We start from the raw sequence: 9951 nt of genomic DNA, 5'->3' as shown, positions 1-9951 counted from the left end.
ACAGAGGGGCTGAAACAGAGGGGCTGAAACAGAGGGCGAGAAACAGAGGAGCAGAAACTGAGGGCGAGAAACAGAGGGGCTGAAACAGAGGGGCTGAAACAGAGGGTCTGAATCAGAGGGGCTGAAACAGAGGGCGAGAAACAAAGGGGCTGAAACAGCGGGCGAGAAACAGCGGGCCAGAAACAGAGGGGCTGAAACAGAGGGGCTGAAACAGACGGGCTGAAACAGAGAGCCTGAAACAGAGGGCGAGAAACAGAGGGGCTGAAACAGAGGGCGAAAAACAGAGGGGCTGAAACAGAGGGCGAGAAACAGAGGGGCTGAAACAGAGGGGCAGAAACAGAGGGGCTGAAACAGAGGGGCTGAAACAGAGGGCGAGAAACAGAGGGGCTGAATCAGAGGGGCTGAATCAGAGGGACTGAAACAGAGGGGCTGAAACAGTGGGCGAGAAACAAAGGGGCTGAAACAGCGGGCGAGAAACAGACGGCGAGAAACAGAGGGGCTGAAACAGAGGGGCTGAAACAGATGGGCTGAAACAGAGAGCCTGAAACAGAGGGCTAGAAACAGAGGGGCTGAAACAGAAGGCGAAAAACAGAGGGGCTGAAACAGAGGGCGAGAAACAGAGGGTGAGAAACAGAGGGCGAGAAACAGAGTGGATGAAACAGAGGGGCTGAAACAAAGGGGCTGAAATAGAGGGGCTGAAAAAGAGGGGCTGAATCAGAGGGGCTGAAACAGAGTGGCTGAATCAGAGGGGCTGAAACAGAGGGCGAGAAACAGAGGGGCTGAAACAGATGGCGAGAAACACAGCGGCTGAAACAGAGGGGCTTAAACAGAGGGGCTGAAACAGAGGGGCTGAATCCGAGGGCGAGAAACAGAGAGGCTGAAACAGAGGGCGAGAAACAGAGGGGCTGAAACAGATGGCAAGAAACAGAGGGGCTGAAACAGAGGGCGAGAAACAGTGGGGCTGAAACAGAGGGGCTAAAACAGAGGGGCTGAAACAGAGGGCGAGAAACAGAGGGGCTGAAACAGAGGGCGAGAAACAGAGGGGCTGAAACAGAGGGGCTGAAACACAGGGGCTGAAACAGAGGGCGAGAAACAGAGGGGCTGAAACAGAGGGCGAGAAACAGAGGGGCTGAAACAGAGGGCGAGAAACAGAGGGGCTGAATCAGAGGGGCTGAAACAGAGGGCGAGAAACAGATGGGCTGAAACAGAGAGCGAGAAACAGAGGGGCTGAAACAGAGGGGCTGAAACAGAGGGGCTGAAACAGAGGGTGAGAAACAGAGGGGCTGAAACAGAGGGCGAGAAACAGAGGGGCTGAAACAGAGGGGCTGAAACAGAGGGGCTGAATCAGAGGGGCTGATTCAGAGGGGCTGAATCAGAGGGGCTTAATCAGAGGGGCTGAAACAGAGGGGCTGAAACAGAGGGCGAGAAACAGAGGGGCTGAAACAGATGGCAAGAAACAGAGGGGCTGAAACAGAGGGCGAGAAACAGTGGGGCTGAAACAGAGGGGCTAAAACAGAGGGGCTGAAACAGAGGGCGAGAAACAGAGGGGCTGAAACAGAGGGCGAGAAACAGACGTGCAGAAACAGAGTGCGAGAAACAGAGGGACTGAAACAAAGAGGCTGGAACAGAGAGCGCGAAACAGAGGGACTGAAACAGAGGGCGAGAAACAGAGGGGCTGAAACAGAGGGTGAGAAACAGAGGGACTGAAACAGAGGGCGAGAAACAGAGGGGCTGAAACAGAGGGGCTGAATCAGACGGGCTGAATCAGAGGGGCTGAAACAGAGGGGCTGAAACAGAGGGCGAGAAACAGAGGGGCTGAAACAGAGGGGCTGAAACACAGGGCGAGAAACAGAGGGACTGAAACAGAGGGGCTGAAACAGAGGGCGACATACAGAGGGGCTGAAAGAGAGGGGCTGAAACAGAGGGCGAGATACAGAGAGGCTGAAACAGAGGGCGAGAAACAGAGGGCCTGAAACAGAGGGCGAGAAACAGAGGGCTGAAACAGAGCGGCTGAAACAGAGGGGCTGAAACAGAGGGGCTGAAACAGAGGGCGAGAAACAGAGGGGCTGAAACAGAGGGGCTGAAACAGAGGGCGAGAAACAGAGGGCGAGAAACAGAGGGGCTGAAACAGTGGGGCTGAAACAAAGCGGCTGATACAGAGGGCGAGAAACAGAGGGGCTGAAACAGAGGGCGAGATACACAGGGGCTGAAAGAGAGGGGCTGAAACAGAGGGCGAGAAACAGAGAGGCTGAAACAGAGGGCGAGAAACAGAGGGCCTGAAACAGAGGGCGAGAAACAGAGGGCTGAAACAGAGGGGCTGAAACAGAGGGGCTGAAAAAGAGGGGCTGAAACAGAGGGCGAGATACAGAGAGGCTGAAACAGAGGGCGAGAAACAGAGTGGCTGAAACAGAGGGCAAGAAACAGAGGGGCTGAAACAGAGGGCGAGAAACAAGGGGCTGAAACAGAGGGGCTGAAACAGAGGGCGAGAAACAGAGGGACTGAAACAGAGGGGCTGAAACAGAGGCGCTGATACAGAGGGCGAGAAACAGAGCGGCTGAAACAGAGGGCGAGAAACAGAGGGGCTGAAACAAAGGGGCTGAAACAGTGCGGCTAAAACAGAGGGGCTGAAACAGAGGGCGAGAAATAGAGGGGCTGAAACAGAGGGCGAGAAACAGAGGGGCTGAAACAGAGGGGCTGAAACAGAGGGTGAGAAACAGAGAGGCTGAAACAGAGGGCGAGAAACAGAGGGCCTGAAACAGAGGGCGAGAAACAGAGGGCTGAAACAGAGGGCGAGAAACAGAGGGGCTGAAACAGAGGGAGAGATACAGAGAGGCTGAAACAGAGGGCGAGAAACAGAGTGGCTGAAACAGAGGGCAAGAAACAGAGGGGCTGAAACAGAGGGCGAGAAACAGAGGGGCTGAAACAGAGGGGCTGAAACAGAGGGGCTGATACAGAGGGCGAGAAACAGAGCGGCTGAACCAGAGGGCGAGAAACAGAGGGGCTGAAACAAAGGGGCTGAAACAGTGGGGCTAAAACAGAGGGGCTGAAACAGAGGGCGAGAAATAGAGGGGCTGAAACAGAGGGCGAGAAACAGAGGGGCTGAAACAGAGGGCGAGAAACAGAGGGGCTGAAACAGAGGGGCTGAAACACAGGGGCTGAAACAGAGGGCGAGAAACAGAGGGGCTGAAACAGAGTGCGAGAAACAGAGGGGCTGAAACAGAGGGCGAGAAACAGAGGGGCTGAATCAGAGGGGCTGAAACAGAGGGCGAGAAACAGATGGGCTGAAACAGAGAGCGAGAAACAGAGGGGCTGAAACAGAGGGGCTGAAACAGAGGGTGAGAAACAGAGGGGCTGAAACAGAGGGCGAGAAACAGAGGGGCTGAAACAGAGGGGCTGAAACAGAGGGGCTGAATCAGAGGGGCTGATTCAGAGGGGCTGAATCAGAGGGGCTTAATCAGTGGGGCTGAAACAGAGGGGCTTAATCAGAGTGCGAGAAACAGAGGGGCTGAAACAGAGGGCGAGAAACAGAGGGGCAGAAACAGAGGGCGAGAAACAGAGGAGCAGAAACAGAGGGGCTGAAACAGAGAGCGCGAAACAGAGGGGCTGAAACAGATGGCGAGAAACAGAGGGACTGAAACAGAGTTCGAGAAACAGAGGGGCTGAAACAGAGGGCAAGGAACAGAGGGGCTGAAACAGAGAGGCTGAGACAGAAGGGCAGAAACAGAGGGGCTGAAACAGAGGGCGAGAAACAGAGGGGCTGAATGAGAGGGGCTGAATCAGACGGGCTGAATCAGAGGGGCTGAAACAGAGGGGCTGAAACAGAGGGCGAGAAACAGAGGGGCTGAAACAGAGGGCGAGAAACAGAGGGCGAGGAACAGAGGGGCTGAAAAAGAGGGGCTGAAACAGAGGGGCTGAAACAAAGCGGCTGATGCAGAGGGCGAGAAATAGAGGGGCTGAAACAGAGGGGCTGAAACAGAGGGGCTGAAACAGAGGGCGAGAAACAGAGAGGCTGAAACAGAGGGCGAGAAATGGAGAGGCTGAAACAGAGGGCGAGAAACAGAGGGGCTGAAACAGAGGGGCTGAAACAGAGGGGCTGAAACAGGGGGCTGAAACAGAGGGCGAGAAACAGAGGGACTGAAACAGAGGGGCTGAAACAGAGGGGCTGATACAGAGGGCGAGAAACAGAGCGGATGAACCAGAGGGCGAGAAACAGAGGGGCTGAAACAAAGGGGCTGAAACAGTGGGGCTAAAACAGAGGGGCTGAAACAGAGGGCGAGAAATAGAGGGGCTGAAACAGAGGGCGAGAAACAGAGGGGCTGAAACAGAGGGCGAGAAACAGAGGGGCTGAAACAGAGGGGCTGAAACACAGGGGCTGAAACAGAGGGCGAGAAACAGAGGGGCTGAAACAGAGGGCGAGAAACAGAGGGGCTGAAACAGAGGGCGAGAAACAGAGGGGCTGAATCAGAGGGGCTGAAACAGAGGGCGAGAAACAGATGGGCTGAAACAGAGAGCGAGAAACAGAGGGGCTGAAACAGAGGGGCTGATACAGAGGGTGAGAAACAGAGGGGCTGAAACAGAGGGCGAGAAACAGAGGGGCTGAAACAGAGGGGCTGAAACAGAGGGGCTGAATCAGAGGGGCTGATTCAGAGGGGCTGAATCAGAGGGGCTTAATCAGAGGGGCTGAAACAGAGGGGCTTAATCAGAGGGGCTGAAACAGATGCCGAGAAACAGAGGGACTGAAACAGAGTTCGAGAAACAGTGGGGCTGAAACAGAGGGCAAGAAACAGAGGGGCTGAAACAGAGAGGCTGAGACAGAAGGGCAGAAACAGAGGGGCTGAAACAGAGGGCGAGAAACAGAGGGGCTGAATGAGAGGGGCTGAATCAGAAGGGCTGAAACAGAGGGTGAGAAACAGAGGGGCTGAAACAGAGGGAGAAACATAGGGACTGAAACAGAGGGGCTGAAACAGAGGGGCTGAATCAGATGGGCTGATTCAGAGGGGCTGAAACAGAGGGGCTGAATCAGAGGGGCTGAAACAGAGGGCGAGAAACAGAGGGACTGAAAGAGAGGGCGAGAAACAGAGTGGCTGAAACAGAGGGCGAGAAACAGACGTGCAGAAACAGAGTGCGAGAAACAGAGGGACTGAAACAAAGAGGCTGGAACAGAGAGCGCGAAACAGAGGGACTGAAACAGAGGGCGAGAAACAGAGGGGCTGAAACAGAGGGTGAGAAACAGAGGGACTGAAACAGAGGGCGAGAAACAGAGGGGCTGAAACAGAGGGGCTGAATCAGACGGGCTGAATCAGAGGGGCTGAAACAGAGGGGCTGAAACAGAGGGCGAGAAACAGAGGGGCTGAAACAGAGGGGCTGAAACACAGGGCGAGAAACAGAGGGACTGAAACAGAGGGGCTGAAACAGAGGGCGACATACAGAGGGGCTGAAAGAGAGGGGCTGAAACAGAGGGCGAGATACAGAGAGGCTGAAACAGAGGGCGAGAAACAGAGGGCCTGAAACAGAGGGCGAGAAACAGAGGGCTGAAACAGAGCGGCTGAAACAGAGGGGCTGAAACAGAGGGGCTGAAACAGAGGGCGAGAAACAGAGGGGCTGAAACAGAGGGGCTGAAACAGAGGGCGAGAAACAGAGGGCGAGAAACAGAGGGGCTGAAACAGTGGGGCTGAAACAAAGCGGCTGATACAGAGGGCGAGAAACAGAGGGGCTGAAACAGAGGGCGAGATACACAGGGGCTGAAAGAGAGGGGCTGAAACAGAGGGCGAGAAACAGAGAGGCTGAAACAGAGGGCGAGAAACAGAGGGCCTGAAACAGAGGGCGAGAAACAGAGGGCTGAAACAGAGGGGCTGAAACAGAGGGGCTGAAAAAGAGGGGCTGAAACAGAGGGCGAGATACAGAGAGGCTGAAACAGAGGGCGAGAAACAGAGTGGCTGAAACAGAGGGCAAGAAACAGAGGGGCTGAAACAGAGGGCGAGAAACAAGGGGCTGAAACAGAGGGGCTGAAACAGAGGGCGAGAAACAGAGGGACTGAAACAGAGGGGCTGAAACAGAGGCGCTGATACAGACGGCGAGAAACAGAGCGGCTGAAACAGAGGGCGAGAAACAGAGGGGCTGAAACAAAGGGGCTGAAACAGTGCGGCTAAAACAGAGGGGCTGAAACAGAGGGCGAGAAATAGAGGGGCTGAAACAGAGGGCGAGAAACAGAGGGGCTGAAACAGAGGGGCTGAAACAGAGGGTGAGAAACAGAGAGGCTGAAACAGAGGGCGAGAAACAGAGGGCCTGAAACAGAGGGCGAGAAACAGAGGGCTGAAACAGAGGGCGAGAAACAGAGGGGCTGAAACAGAGGGAGAGATACAGAGAGGCTGAAACAGAGGGCGAGAAACAGAGTGGCTGAAACAGAGGGCAAGAAACAGAGGGGCTGAAACAGAGGGCGAGAAACAGAGGGCCTGAAACAGAGGGGCTGAAACAGAGGGGCTGATACAGAGGGCGAGAAACAGAGCGGCTGAACCAGAGGGCGAGAAACAGAGGGGCTGAAACAAAGGGGCTGAAACAGTGGGGCTAAAACAGAGGGGCTGAAACAGAGGGCGAGAAATAGAGGGGCTGAAACAGAGGGCGAGAAACAGAGGGGCTGAAACAGAGGGCGAGAAACAGAGGGGCTGAAACAGAGGGGCTGAAACACAGGGGCTGAAACAGAGGGCGAGAAACAGAGGGGCTGAAACAGAGTGCGAGAAACAGAGGGGCTGAAACAGAGGGCGAGAAACAGAGGGGCTGAATCAGAGGGGCTGAAACAGAGGGCGAGAAACAGATGGGCTGAAACAGAGAGCGAGAAACAGAGGGGCTGAAACAGAGGGGCTGAAACAGAGGGTGAGAAACAGAGGGGCTGAAACAGAGGGCGAGAAACAGAGGGGCTGAAACAGAGGGGCTGAAACAGAGGGGCTGAATCAGAGGGGCTGATTCAGAGGGGCTGAATCAGAGGGGCTTAATCAGTGGGGCTGAAACAGAGGGGCTTAATCAGAGGGCGAGAAACAGAGGGGCTGAAACAGAGGGCGAGAAACAGAGGGGCAGAAACAGAGGGCGAGAAACAGAGGAGCAGAAACAGAGGGGCTGAAACAGAGAGCGCGAAACAGAGGGGCTGAAACAGATGGCGAGAAACAGAGGGACTGAAACAGAGTTCGAGAAACAGAGGGGCTGAAACAGAGGGCAAGGAACAGAGGGGCTGAAACAGAGAGGCTGAGACAGAAGGGCAGAAACAGAGGGGCTGAAACAGAGGGCGAGAAACAGAGGGGCTGAATGAGAGGGGCTGAATCAGACGGGCTGAATCAGAGGGGCTGAAACAGAGGGGCTGAAACAGAGGGCGAGAAACAGAGGGGCTGAAACAGAGGGCGAGAAACAGAGGGCGAGGAACAGAGGGGCTGAAAAAGAGGGGCTGAAACAGAGGGGCTGAAACAAAGCGGCTGATGCAGAGGGCGAGAAATAGAGGGGCTGAAACAGAGGGGCTGAAACAGAGGGGCTGAAACAGAGGGCGAGAAACAGAGAGGCTGAAACAGAGGGCGAGAAATGGAGAGGCTGAAACAGAGGGCGAGAAACAGAGGGGCTGAAACAGAGGGGCTGAAACAGAGGGGCTGAAACAGGGGGCTGAAACAGAGGGCGAGAAACAGAGGGACTGAAACAGAGGGGCTGAAACAGAGGGGCTGATACAGAGGGCGAGAAACAGAGCGGATGAACCAGAGGGCGAGAAACAGAGGGGCTGAAACAAAGGGGCTGAAACAGTGGGGCTAAAACAGAGGGGCTGAAACAGAGGGCGAGAAATAGAGGGGCTGAAACAGAGGGCGAGAAACAGAGGGGCTGAAACAGAGGGCGAGAAACAGAGGGGCTGAAACAGAGGGGCTGAAACACAGGGGCTGAAACAGAGGGCGAGAAACAGAGGGGCTGAAACAGAGGGCGAGAAACAGAGGGGCTGAAACAGAGGGCGAGAAACAGAGGGGCTGAATCAGAGGGGCTGAAACAGAGGGCGAGAAACAGATGGGCTGAAACAGAGAGCGAGAAACAGAGGGGCTGAAACAGAGGGGCTGATACAGAGGGTGAGAAACAGAGGGGCTGAAACAGAGGGCGAGAAACAGAGGGGCTGAAACAGAGGGGCTGAAACAGAGGGGCTGAATCAGAGGGGCTGATTCAGAGGGGCTGAATCAGAGGGGCTTAATCAGAGGGGCTGAAACAGAGGGGCTTAATCAGAGGGGCTGAAACAGATGCCGAGAAACAGAGGGACTGAAACAGAGTTCGAGAAACAGTGGGGCTGAAACAGAGGGCAAGAAACAGAGGGGCTGAAACAGAGAGGCTGAGACAGAAGGGCAGAAACAGAGGGGCTGAAACAGAGGGCGAGAAACAGAGGGGCTGAATGAGAGGGGCTGAATCAGAAGGGCTGAAACAGAGGGTGAGAAACAGAGGGGCTGAAACAGAGGGAGAAACATAGGGACTGAAACAGAGGGGCTGAAACAGAGGGGCTGAATCAGATGGGCTGATTCAGAGGGGCTGAAACAGAGGGGCTGAATCAGAGGGGCTGAAACAGAGGGCGAGAAACAGAGGGACTGAAAGAGAGGGCGAGAAACAGAGTGGCTGAAACAGAGGGCGAGAAACAGACGTGCAGAAACAGAGTGCGAGAAACAGAGGGACTGAAACAAAGAGGCTGGAACAGAGAGCGCGAAACAGAGGGACTGAAACAGAGGGCGAGAAACAGAGGGGCTGAAACAGAGGGTGAGAAACAGAGGGACTGAAACAGAGGGCGAGAAACAGAGGGGCTGAAACAGAGGGGCTGAATCAGACGGGCTGAATCAGAGGGGCTGAAACAGAGGGGCTGAAACAGAGGGCGAGAAACAGAGGGGCTGAAACAGAGGGGCTGAAACACAGGGCGAGAAACAGAGGGACTGAAACAGAGGGGCTGAAACAGAGGGCGACATACAGAGGGGCTGAAAGAGAGGGGCTGAAACAGAGGGCGAGATACAGAGAGGCTGAAACAGAGGGCGAGAAACAGAGGGCCTGAAACAGAGGGCGAGAAACAGAGGGCTGAAACAGAGCGGCTGAAACAGAGGGGCTGAAACAGAGGGGCTGAAACAGAGGGCGAGAAACAGAGGGGCTGAAACAGAGGGGCTGAAACAGAGGGCGAGAAACAGAGGGCGAGAAACAGAGGGGCTGAAACAGTGGGGCTGAAACAAAGCGGCTGATACAGAGGGCGAGAAACAGAGGGGCTGAAACAGAGGGCGAGATACACAGGGGCTGAAAGAGAGGGGCTGAAACAGAGGGCGAGAAACAGAGAGGCTGAAACAGAGGGCGAGAAACAGAGGGCCTGAAACAGAGGGCGAGAAACAGAGGGCTGAAACAGAGGGGCTGAAACAGAGGGGCTGAAAAAGAGGGGCTGAAACAGAGGGCGAGATACAGAGAGGCTGAAACAGAGGGCGAGAAACAGAGTGGCTGAAACAGAGGGCAAGAAACAGAGGGGCTGAAACAGAGGGCGAGAAACAAGGGGCTGAAACAGATAGGGCTGAAACAGAGGGCGAGAAACAGAGGGACTGAAACAGAGGGGCTGAAACAGAGGCGCTGATACAGAGGGCGAGAAACAGAGCGGCTGAAACAGAGGGCGAGAAACAGAGGGGCTGAAACAAAGGGGCTGAAACAGTGCGGCTAAAACAGAGGGGCTGAAACAGAGGGCGAGAAATAGAGGGGCTGAAACAGAGGGCGAGAAACAGAGGGGCTGAAACAGAGGGGCTGAAACAGAGGGTGAGAAACAGAGAGGCTGAAACAGAGGGCGAGAAACAGAGGGCCTGAAACAGAGGGCGAGAAACAGAGGGCTGAAACAGAGGGCGAGAAACAGAGGGGCTGAAACAGAGGGAGAGATACAGAGAGGCTGAAACAGAGGGCGAGAAACAGAGTGGCTGAAACAGAGGGCAAGAA

The sequence above is a fragment of the Chiloscyllium punctatum genome, unplaced genomic scaffold (genome assembly GCF_047496795.1).
Source record: "Chiloscyllium punctatum isolate Juve2018m unplaced genomic scaffold, sChiPun1.3 scaffold_54, whole genome shotgun sequence".
NCBI lineage: Eukaryota > Metazoa > Chordata > Chondrichthyes > Orectolobiformes > Hemiscylliidae > Chiloscyllium > Chiloscyllium punctatum.
The sequence above is the reverse complement of the archived record's forward strand: the minus strand, read 5'-3'. Positions refer to the sequence as shown.